This window comes from Taudactylus pleione, unplaced genomic scaffold (genome assembly GCF_031769625.1).
Source record: "Taudactylus pleione unplaced genomic scaffold, aTauple2 ptg000205l, whole genome shotgun sequence".
Lineage (NCBI taxonomy): Eukaryota > Metazoa > Chordata > Amphibia > Anura > Myobatrachidae > Taudactylus > Taudactylus pleione.
In genome coordinates, this window is record NW_028284607.1 from 6,333,529 (window position 1) to 6,346,494 (window position 12,966).

A 12,966-nucleotide genomic window follows, 5' to 3' on the forward strand; every position below is an offset into this window, starting at 1 on the left:
GGTAAAGTCTATGGTCAATCCACCATTGTCCCTACAGTTACCCTGAGCAGAAAAGAAGAAATACAAGCTACTTGTCTAGTAGTGCACTCAGTATCAGTGGATGGTCTGGTGGCAGGGCAGACAGAGAATCCAAGTACAGGGTCAGCAACAAAATCAGACATGCAAAACATCAGGAGTCAGTAACATTTCCTAGAACTTGCTCTATGTACAGAACTTCCTGGTTTAAAAAAAAAGCAGGAGGTTAATCAGAAGGGATCTTCCAGTATGAGCCTCCTGCACTGGATATGTGCAGTGTGATCAGGTGATTGCCTGCACGTTCAAGGCTGCCAGTGTAACCTGGAACTGATATTGGGGTACCACTGAAAGCAGCAACAACAGTGGCAGCATTTGCGCACATCATCCCTAATAGGATAAGATAAAGGCCAGGTAGCAGGGGGATGAGTTCATCAAGTTAGGAGATAAAGAAAGAATAGACAAGGGGTTTGGTAATGTACTAAGGGCATGAATCAGAGACCTACGTTGTCCCAATTTTTACGCAGATGAGCGATTATTGGTGAACTGCACATGCATCGAAATGCACATGCCCCAAGCCCTCTCTGCGATCCCGCACACATACCTTCAGGGAAGGCACCAAATGGAGGAGTGGTTGGCAAACAGCAGGTGGGTCGATGCCGTTTTAGAGGCAGGTTGTAGCAGGTGTCTGTGATCCCTTACACGCATAGGTTGGCTGCAGAGTTTCAGTCCAGACACCCATGTTGCGTATAGACTGGGGCAATTATCTGAGAACCTGCGTATTATCTGGGCGATTATCTGAGAACCTGCGTATAGACTGCAAATGTGCATGCAATTGCGATGCTGTTTGTGATGGCTTCAGTGGGCATCTCAGTATTTTTAGGGGAGGGTGCTATGTTACAAACATTTCAACCTCCAAAACTTACAAAATCACAGCTGCGATTGCAACACTGTACATCTCTGAATCAGGCCCTGAGTGGGAAAGAGGTGTTTTCTGGAATTGTTTGAAGGAGGAGATGTCAAGAAACAAGGAACTGGATGTGTGGAGTGAAGCTGTGGGCAGAGTCAAAAATGACCTCAAGGCACCAAGAATGGAGATCAGGGGGGAGTTTGATGAAACTTGCAGAAGGGTAGTGACACTAAAGCTTGTACACATTAGACGATATTTCGGATGATCCGACGGATCTTTCCGATATATTGTCAATATCGTCTAATGTGTAGGGTCTATGTTGAGCCATGAGCGCTTCCGTTTGGTCATCAGTCGCATCATCAGGTCAGCTGCAAATGCAGCTCAATTTGACGATGTGACTGACGGCCCCATGCAGTGGTATGCAATAGGGGCCGACATATCCGGTGGTCAGGCACCGGATCGTCCAATGTGTGCCGGCCGCTGGATATGTCTCCCGTCAGATCGCTGGGTGCACATAACGTTTAATGTTTACCCGGCTTAAGAGTGGAGATGTTAATTAAATGCAGCAGTTGATGTTAGCAAAGAGGATATTGAAATTTCTTGATATTAGGTTGGATATTAGAACTACGGACTTACGTAAGGACAGATAAGGAAATAGGATTGATTTGCAGTGGTGGCAATATTTGCTCGAGTAAATTTTCTGGTAGCAGTTCTATTTAGTGTACAGGGTTGAATCATAGAAATGATGTGTGGTGGCTGGAACTACCTGATATAGGCCTGTGATGAATGTAGTCTTGAAGATAGAGGACCTCATTCAGAGTCGGTCGTTGCTGCCGCACGGTCGTACGCCACCGATGTTCGCGAAACTGCGCATGCGTAAAGTTCGCAATGCACGTGCACAAACTAGCTGCTACGATCAGAAATTTCTCTCTCCTTGAACACAGCCAGGTCGGTAGTTTGAGTGACAGAATGAGGCGTTTGTGGGTGGTAACAGGGGAAGGTGCTTGAAAACGGGGGAGTGGAGATCCGAACGCAGGCGTACCTAATTATGCGAACGGCGTTTTATGGGATTGCATAATTAACAAAGTAGTGTCATGGCACACGTGACATGGGTGGTTTGTACACTGACCTGACCGTAGTGTTTAAGAGAGGGTATGGTCAACCTTAAGCTCTACAACCAGTTCCGATGGTTACCGATGGTCTCAATTAATCCTTATATGGCCGGAGATGACGTGTAATGCGTACGAGAAGGGGGCGTATTTTTTGTCTTACGGCCGCATCCTCCCCTTGGTCGGCCAGCTAACGATCCGATCTTAAGGACGCAACTTGCGAGTGCATCATTTGCATATCCGGCCCCTTTTCCCTTACGACCGTGCGGCCGCAACGACCGACTCTGAATGAGGTCCAGAGTTTGCCGGATTAGGGCAGGACATGGAAAAAATTGGAAAGAATAGTTGTTTCACCATAAAATAGTCTTTTTACTGCTTTGAGCCATTTATCGAGGAGTTAATGCAGGAGAAATCAGTGCTTTCTTTGGCCTTAACCCACCTAATGTCAAATTCCGCTGTCCCCATAGACCTTAAAGGGATTACTGCTTAATTATATTTTTTAAAGCTAGACTGTCTGCCACTAAGTAAGGGCATATATATATGGCGGTAGCAATAATGTCCTCATTGCGGGCTTCAGTGATGCCTTTCTGGATCCCCGCCAGGTTAGGTATGCACGTTGCATGGATGGCTGCAACGCATGCAAATACACACTAGACGATATGTAGTCTGATCATAGGGGGTCATTCAGACCCGCTCGTGAGCGGCAGTACGCTCGCAAGCGGGTCGATGTCCCCCGCTGCGCATGCGCACGATGGAGGGAGCTCCATTGTGCGCATGTGCGAGACCCAGAGAGCGACGGGCTCTCCATCGCTCCGGGTCTCGCACCAAAGGGGGCGTGCTTTGCCTTTGGTGGGCGTGCCAGGGGCGTGCCTGCCAGATGGAGGTGTTCCCATGGGAACGCCTACCGTCTCAAACCGGCCCTGATAGAGCCAAAATCACTCCAGGGCTTGCGGCAGCGAGACCCTACCGCAGGGTCTCCGTCGCAAGCCCGATGGTCGCGATGGTCTTGACCATCGCGACCATCATCATGGACGCTCACATAAGCTGTGGGTGGTAACCCACAGCTATGCGAGCGTCCATGAGGACACTCCTAAAACAGGTAGGAGGGCCCTGATTCAGAGCGAGCGCTCTGGTCAGAGCGTTCAGCTCTGAATCAGGCCCATAGTCTAGAGTGTACCCGTTATGTCGCTGATGATGCACGCTCCCATGCGTCAGCGACATCGTCCGTCGGACCTGCATGCAGGTCTGACAGGCGATATCATTTGCGAGGGCACCCGCCATAGCTGCTGGCATCGGCAAGCGTGTACGCATTTGTCAATGCCGGCTACCCACCGGTTTCTGCCGCTTACAAAGTCGGTACCCACTAGACATCGTCTAGTGCAGGGATGGGGAACTCAGGCCTGGGGGCCTTATAAGGCCCCCGGATTCATTTGGTCTGGCCCTCTGAGCTTTTTTTCTGCTCGCCTCATCTGGCTAGCAGGGTGCCTAGAATGGCACCCTGCAGCCAGAATCTATGGAGCAGTGCCGCCTGGAGCGTCCTTAACATGCTTCAGTCATACCGCTGCTTCCTTTAAATAAAAATCATAAGAGAAAACAAAAAACAGGGAATGTTAGTTCCACATATAGGAGTCTATTCATCATCACTTAATTTTTACAATTGTAAAAATTAAGTATTCGGGCCATTCATAACGAAGGTAAAGCAAGAGATATCACAGATATCTCCTGCTTACCGTCCTCTGTTGGAATGGCCCGCTGTCCCCATACACTAGTATGGGGACGGAATTCATCCAGCACAGAAAATATAATATGGGAAGGAGTCCCGGGTCCTTTCGGATCCATCCACGACTGTCCAGCTCCTTCCGCCAGAAGTCGGGGTTCTTGTGCGTGACCTGTAGGAGCAGTGAAGCCGCTCGCGGGACAGCTGATTTTCGCATCAGCTGTCACCGCGCCAGAGCAAAGATGAATTGCCCCGGAATCCGCGGGGAGTTAGCTGCACTCAGCTTTTAAAGTGAAGTACTCCAAACCAAATTATATATGTACAAGTATTTATATCTTTTTTATATTATTCAAGAAAAATATGACAAGTATAACGTCTCAATCTTCTAATGAAAAATCAAGTGATAACTGTGCTATACTGTACCTACAAGGTTACTCATTAGCTGCAATTATAGGAGTATCTGAGATACATAATATGTACAGAAAGATAAGATTCTCCAACTTGCTCTAAACCTTGGACCATCTTTAATCAAGTTGTTACAAACTGCCTGTGAACTTTACATAAGAAATATACAGGTGCCTCACTGAGATCTTTATATAACTGCAGACAGAGAAAAATAACTTGTATAACTTTGGAATGTCATGAATCTCTCATGGACTCTGGGATCATGGGTTTTATTTAATAAACTGCAGTTTTTCAAAATTGTTGACACTGATTATTATTGCTTTTCACAGCAGACTTAAAAAAGGCACCTTAATAGTATTTCTGTTTTAAATTTTGCAGGCAAAAATGTTGATAATTGGTGGCCTTTCAAAGATGCAGTTTAGTAAATAAATCCCTATCAGGTCTATTTACTAAGCAGTGTTAGGAGATAAACGGTGATAAGGTACCTGCCAATCAGCTCCTAGCTGCCATGTCACAGGCTATGTTTGAAAAATGGCTGTTAGGAGCTGATTGGCTGGTACCTTATTACCATTTACTTTATCTCCAAACACAGCTTAGTAATAGACCCCTATGTCTCATACAACATACCCAGGGAAACCAGTTAGTGATGAAACCTTAATAAAGGATAATAGTATTCATAGTGTACTCATTTTAAAACAACTTTCAAGGACACTGTTGTTGAGCAGAGAATCTAAGCCAGTGGTTCCCACTGTGGGGTGCCTCGTGTCACTCTCAGGGGTGGTCCAGCACCAAATCAAAATACTTACGGTCAATGTAAGAGGCAAAAAAATATGTTGACAATCAGAAGCACAACCCGGTCCACCACCACATAACTGAACCTAAGGGTGACAGGTACTGTAAGCACAATTTACTTTTTTTTCTGATTTTTTCAATAACAAACTTTTGACTTAGTTGTGCCATGAAAAAAATGTTGATACTCTAGGGCGCCGTGGTTGAAGAAAGTTTGGGGATCACTGATCTAAGCACATCACACACATTTCTGTCTGGATGGACCTTTGCTCGCTACAATCCTAATAATGCTATGTTAACTGAACTTGGTTATAATGTAATTTTCGCCCATTTTAATTACTCCACTTAATGAAATATTAACTTAAGCCTATAAAAGATAATGATAATAGCGATAATAGCATCAAATATACCTGATTAGAGCACTTTTATTTGATCAGTTTAGAAAGTAGGAACATTTTCAGGGACAACTAATTCCATGGATACATTTTTGAATCTTTGACTTTCCCTGGCAATCAGATGCAGTTGGAAGATATGAGTTTTTGCCTCTCTTGAATCCTAAAAATTCACCTGCATTGCCAATTGGACCAATAAAATGTGCACATTACACCCAACTCATTGCGGTAAGTAGGTCCCACCTCACAAATTTGTGACTGTCTGGATGACAGGACAGTCTCTTAGTATCGGGGCTGCACTGCCAAAATTGGGAGAGTTGAGGGGCATGGTATGGATGGTAATTTCCGATCACCATTAAATTATGAGTACATTACTTAGGGATCCTTTCATTATGCTAATTATCGGGGGCTGGGCGCAGCAGTGGTGGTTACAAAGCCACCGGAGCTGACTCGGCAGTGCTACTGCGCATGTGTGAACGTCAGCCATATGTGGGGCGGAGGGATCCTAATGGATTCCTCTTCGCAACCTGGGACTCCTTCCCATATGAAGGAGCTGCAGTCTGGGAACCAGGGCCGGTCCAAGGTTTCTGGGCAACCTAGGCAACATTTCACCCACCGCTTTCACCCACCGCCACTGCTCTCTTCATTAGTGTCCCCAATCTTATATATAAAATTAATTGGACTGTTTGTTTATTTGCCCGGTTATGCATTCGGACACCCCTGCACTGATTGGAATGAAACCAACCTGAGGTGGTCCAGTTGGATCCTGGCCAGGTTTTAGGGGGGTTAGGGTCCCGGACAGATCTTACTTTGGTGTACGCTGAGCAGAACTTTGACCTGGGGAGCCTGTTCTGAGCCCTCCATGGATGGATTTGGACAAAAACTTCACAGAGTGCTAACACTGGATCCCAGAAGACATATTAGAGTGGTTGAGGTCCCGATTGGATCTCCCATTGGTGTACGCTGGGCAGAACTTTGACCTGGGTAGCCTGATCTGCGCCTTCCACTGGATGGACTTGGATGAAAACTTCACAGAGGGGTGACAATTGGTCTGGGATGCCTAACTAAATAACTTGAATATTTAAACCCGGGCAAAGCTGGGTACTACAGCTAGTTTCTAATAAGCCACACAGCAGTGTCCCAAATTCATGCCAGCACTCATTAAACTCCCCCACACAGACAGACACACACACAGCCTGCACTCATTACCACACACACTTGCACATACAAGCCCCCCACCCAATATAAATATACTCACTCACTCACCCATTATTCGTTTTCTCACCAAAAACTCATATAACAGATCCTTACCAGGCTCCATTCAGCAGCAGTAACTCCTTGTGTTGTCTGGGAGCGGAGCTTCTTATGTGAGTGCCAAGCTGGCACCCAGAGGAAAGGAGAGGACTGGAGGAGAGGAAAGGGGCAGCCACCACTGCTGCTAACTCTACCGCACTGACAGGGGTAAAAGCAGTGCAGGGGTCTGGGGGAGTTCCTGAGTTAGCACTGGTCATCAGTAGTCCCAGCCGGGATGAAAGTGGCATCCTTCATTAATTGTTTTTATGTGGATCAGCAGCGCCCTCCAGTAGCTGGAGCCCTTTGGCAGCCACCTAAAGCTGCCGTGAACAATGGAGGGTCGATTGTGGGCCAGTGCGCACACGTGGTGTACGCGAGCCCCAGAGTGAGCGCAAAAAGCATTCACTCCGGGACTCACTACAAAAGGGGCGGCTGTCGATGTTGATCGACAGCTCGCCCCGGTTTGTAGACGGGGAGGGGGGGTGGCTGGGCAAACAGAGGCGTTCCTGCAGGAACGCCTGCCGTTTGTGGGCGGCCCTACTGACATCACTTGTAGGGTGAAGTCCACTGGGGCTTGCGGCAACGAGACCCTACCGTAAGGGTCTCGTCGCAAGCCCGATGGTTGCGATGGTCTTGACCATCGCAACCATCACCTAGCCGCTCGCATAAGCTGTGGGTGGTCACTCACAGCTATGCAAGTGGCCAGGAGGCCGCAACTTAAAAAACAAGCGCCCGCCCTGATTCCGAGTGAGCGCTCGCTTTTTGCGAGTGGCTCTGAATCAGGCCCTAAATTCCCACAGTCACACTCCGTAAATATATTATTTTCAGAGTTTGATGAATTTAGGTCTCCATACTAGTGTATGGGGATGGTAAGCCACATGGCGGCTGATAGGTAAGCACGAGATACAGACAGTATCTGTAATATCTTCTGCGTTACCTTTATAATAAATAGCCGTGACACTTAATTTATATAAATGTAGGTGAATATGTTAATTTTCACCTGCTTTAGTAGAAATGAAATGATGATGAATGGACACTATAATCTCGTAACAAATACATTATCTGAACAGGCCAGTTTGCTATCTGATAAAATACACCTCTGTTCCTTGCAACAACAGTGAATGTGAATAGTCACTGTACTGCATACTCAGCACTTGAAGGTGTTGGCCTGTGCATTATGGAATGATGATGATGGTCAGTCTTTGCTTGACCAGTTTCCTACTGAACACTTAGCTATGTCTCAGTAATCATTACACTGCAGTAGGAGAGCGTAACACAACAAAAATGTACATTAATTATTCACTACACACTGCTGAGAGCTTCTACTTGACCTGTCAACACTAAACTAAATGGTAGAACACTGTGCTGTTAGATCTGGAAACACATGAGGCTGTCATTTGGAAACAGATCACACCTGTGAGCAGTAGTGCAAGTAAGGTGGTACCATTAAAAAATTAGTAGTAGGTACACCATACCCCCTACAACCTTACCGCTGATGCCACAGCCATTAGCCGTGCCACCAAGCAAGTCACAGTGCTCGGTGGCATGATGGACTCACGCAACTGGCTTCTATTTTTGCTTGGATGCACTGCTTCCAGGAACATGACGTTGTGACATCACACTCCCCGGGGCATAGATGAGCTACTGGACGCTCATTTCCAGCCCTTGCCTTCCCTCGCTTACAGTCTCCTTTCCTTGTAGTCTACATTCAGGTCAGTAACTGTCTTGAGAATTGCAGCTAATTTTCACAAGGTGTGTGCAAGGCTGACAATCTGGCCCCAGTGTAAAAAAATAAGCCCAAAAGCCCAGTGTGGTTCTTCCAATAAGTATTTATTTTCAGATGACCTAATGCCCTCTAAATATGATGGTAGATATTGATAATTATTGTACAAAATTGTAAACCCTGTGTTTTTCTTGATAAAGCAATGAGGGACAACATCTGGGGATCTCTATTGGCCAGTTGTGACACCCACCCGACAGCTGAAAACATGTGACCACAGGATTTAAATACTGCCTATGGTTTTATGGGCCTGATTCAGAGTTACTTGCAATACTGATGCTTACGGAGCTGACCGAATATCAGTACCCTGTGAATGCATCTAAGACGCACTGTGCATGTGTCAAGGTACTTTACCGTAGTCGTTTGGAACAACTTTTTACTTACAGTGTGATTTACAGTCAGGGAGCATTTGGGAGAGGTGACGGGAGGCCAGTAAAGCACACAGGGGCATGTCACACCCTGCATCTGCGATCCCGTACACAAGAAATTTGTCTCTAGTCTCAGTTCCTGCAGCCAGTCCTCGGGACCATAGGCTTACTCAGGACTAAAATAATGAAATAATCTGTGACCAATGCTGCATCTTTGTACGCAGATGAATGATCTCTCTGCAGCAGCGGCATTAGCATATAACTCTGATTAAGGCCCTAAGTCAGCAATGCAGTATGATGTCATTTTAAATGGCAATACATGTTATTGTCAGGGGTTACACAATTGACCAGCTGTGTATGTGGAGTGCGGCAGCATGTGAAAGGGGAGATAGATGGTACAGTACATACCACTAAGTTAAAAATCTTCTTACACCACTGCCTGTGAGGCTCATACTTCCTAATGGCCTTTATTTACTTACATATTGTTCCTCTTTTAGGGTGCCCATAATTTTGATGTGAATAACTGGGACACCCATAAGGATGCAGTCATAACACCACCCCATACTTCCTTTTACATAATAATTTCATCTTCTGGGTGGAAAGTTGGCAACACACCTCCCTTGTGGCTCCTTACAATGACTAGGATAGTGTCTAAAGATAATGGATCACCACAAAGGAAAGACCTGTCTCTGCAAACTGCAACACATTGCCATGATTTATTATTACTACTATGACTACTACTAATACTTTCTTTATATAGTACCTTTTAAAAAAATAGGAGAGTGAGCAGGGCCACTGAGAGCGCCGCGGGGCCCCGGTAAAGAGGGGGCGTGGCCCAATCACGGGAGGCGTGTCCACGCCCCCTTGAAGACGCGGCGCTGCGCGTGCGAGGAGGGGGCGCTGAGAGCCCCTCAGCCCGGCGCAAAGCCAGGGGGGCGTGATCAGTGTGATCGCTCCCCCCCTCAGGCATAGGAGATTGCTTGCAGCTGCTAAGCAGCAGCCACAGCAATCTCCCACTGCAGGGCCGAAACTAGGATTTTTGTCACCCGGGGCAAGGCCATAATTTGGCGCCCCCTCAAAAAAAATACAACATAGAGGACAGAAAGGGTTGTGGTTTTGTGACACAGTAATGCCCCTTTTAACACATTATGCCACACATTAATGACCCTTATAACACATTATGCCACCGTAATGACCCTTACAACAGATTATGCCACTCAGTAATGTCCCTTATAACACATTATTCCACAGTAATGTCCCTTACAACACATTATGCAACACAGTAATGCCCCATACAACACATTCTGCCACAGTAATGACCCTTACAACACATTATGCCACAGTAATGCCCCTTATACATTATGCCACAGTAATGCCCCTTATACATTATGGCACAGTAAGACCCCCTTTACATTATGCCACAGTAAGGCCTCTTACACATTTTGCCACAGTAAAGCTCCTTACACATTATGCCACAATAAGGCCTCTTTTACATTAAGCCACAGTAAGGCCCCATCTCCCTTCTCTTACCTGCCAGGGCCGTGCGGTGGGTGAGCTTGGGGTGGCGCTGGACAGGGCTGCCACACGCTGGGCAACTGTCAGTACTGCCATCATTGTAATGTGGCGCCGCTCACGAACCAATTGGAGTTCATGGACTGGCAGTCTTTGCTGATTGGCTGCTGGTCCGCGAGCACCGGCACCACATTAGACTGACGGTGTCTCTGTGCCTCTCAAGGCCGGGATGCAGCTCCAAACCCACAAGAGCAGCAACCTAGCCTCCCGGCAGCCTCTCCCCGGCACCCCATCAAGTCCGGCACCCGGGTCACGTGCCCCCTTAGCCCCCCGCTAGTTGCGGCCCTGCCCACTGCATCCTGCTGGGAGATAGTGAGGAGGGAGGGGGGCCAGACCCGGGCCCCCGCCGGGCCCCTCTGGAAGCCCGGGCCTGGGTAAATTGTACCCGCTCCCCTTCCTCTCGGCGCCCCTGAGAGTGAGGCAGCAACCCTGGGTGCAGTTGCTATCTTAAGAAATTATTCATATCAGTGCTTGTCCCATTGGAGCTTATAGTCTAAATTCTCTACCACACACACAACACACTAGGGTCCAAATTTGTGACAATCTAATTAACATATCAGTATGTATGTACTTGGACTTTGTGGGAGGAAACAAATGTTACACAAGGAAAACATACAAACTCCACACAACGTTTCTTGGTAGGATTTGAACCTAAGACCCCAGCGCTGTGATGCAGCCATGCTATGATCTTCAATATTTAAAGTCATGAGCATCAGTCATTATCATGCTGGGAGCTTTGCCACAGCACTGCAATGATTGGAACAGAAAGTGGGATCGACACAGGGCTCAGGGATCCATTCAGAGTTAACAATATAAAAATAAAGAATAAATCAGTGCACTAGAAATGCTGCCAATATGACTTCAAATGGTAAATGATGTATCACCACACACCAACAATAACATACAAATACCACAAAAAAGAATACCACAAAAAAGTAACCAATGGGTCTCCTTGGCACTTCAAAAGATGGATCACTTCACTCTAAAGGTGCATTTTCTTAGACGATGAATCTCAAAAAAGAAACACATAAAACAAACAATAGAGCAATATTGTTAAATAAGAATCAGTTCCTCTGTTGTGTTTGCCAGGTACAAACCAAACCGTTGAGTATGGTCTACTATAATAAGCAGATAAATGCACTTAAGCTGTACTCGCTCTAAGGCTGACTTTCTCCATTTCAAATTTATTCTCTCATCCTACAGTGCTGCCCTGTCCCTCTCCAAACAAACATATTTCAAGAACTTCATCTCCTCCCAGTCCTCAAACCCCCAGCATCTCTTTGCCACTTTCAACTTCCTCCTCTGCCCTTCCCCTCCTCGCTCTCTGCCCTTGACTTTGCCACCTACTTTACATCTAAAATTGACTCCATACATGAGGACATCATATCCCATCAGACCCTCAGCACTCCTGACCGTCCTTTCCCTGACCACCCCTCCCCTTCTGTCTCATCAACTCTGACATCCTTCTCCCCTGTTTCTGGAGAGGAAGTGATGGCCCTCATCCGGTCCTCCCTTCCTTCCATCTCCCCCCCGACCCTATCCCTTCCCGTCTCCTCTGTTACCTGTCTCCTTCTGCCTGTTCCCATCTTGCCCACCTCCTCAATCTCTCCCTATTATCTGGCACTGTTCCTTCTGCATTCAAACATGCCCTCATCTCCCCCATTCTTAAAAATCTACACTTGATCCTAACATACTCTCCAACTACTGACCAATCTCCCTACTCCCTTTTGCTTCCAAACTCCTTGAGCATATTGTTTACAACGGCCTTACTACCTTTCTTTCCTCCCACTCCCTCCTTGACTCATTTCAATCTGGCTACTGTTCTCTCCACTCCACTGAAACTGCTCTCACAAAAGTCAGCAATTACTTCCTTGCTGTCAAATCCAAGGGCCACTACTCTGCTCATTCTCCTTGACCTCTCTGCTGCATTTGAAACTGTAGACCGCCCTCTCCTCCTGCAAATCATTCACTCTCTTGGTTTACATGGTACTGCCCTCTACTGGCTGTCCTCCTACCTCTCTGATTGTTCCTTCTCTGTCTCCTCTCATGACGCCTCTTCCCCCCCACTTCCACTAACAGTAGGAGTTCCCCAAGGTTCTGTTCTTGGACCTCTCCTTTTCTCCCTATATACATCCTCTTTAGGTGAACTCATAAACTCTATTGACCTCCAATATCATCTCTATGCTGATGATACTCAAATTTACCTTTCCACCCATGAGCTCTCCCCCTCACTTCTTAGTCGTATCTCCAACTGTCTCTCTGTTGTCTCTTCATGGATGTTCCAGCGCTTTCTTAACTTAACATGTCTAAGACTGAGCTGATCTTCTTCTTCCCACCCTCTTCCACCACCTCACTTCCCACAATTTCATTATCTATTGATGGCACAATTATCTCCTCTAGCCCCAAAGTGCGCTGTCTTGGAGTTATCCTAGACTCCTCCCTCTCCTTTAAACCACACATTCAGCACCTCTTGCAGTCCTACCATTTCCACCTAAAAAATATCTCCAGGATTAGACCCTTCCTCACCCAGGATGTCACTAAAACCCTCATCCACTCGCTGGTTATCTCCAGATTGGACTACTGTAACCTTCTCCTAGCTGGCTTCCCAGTCTCTCACCT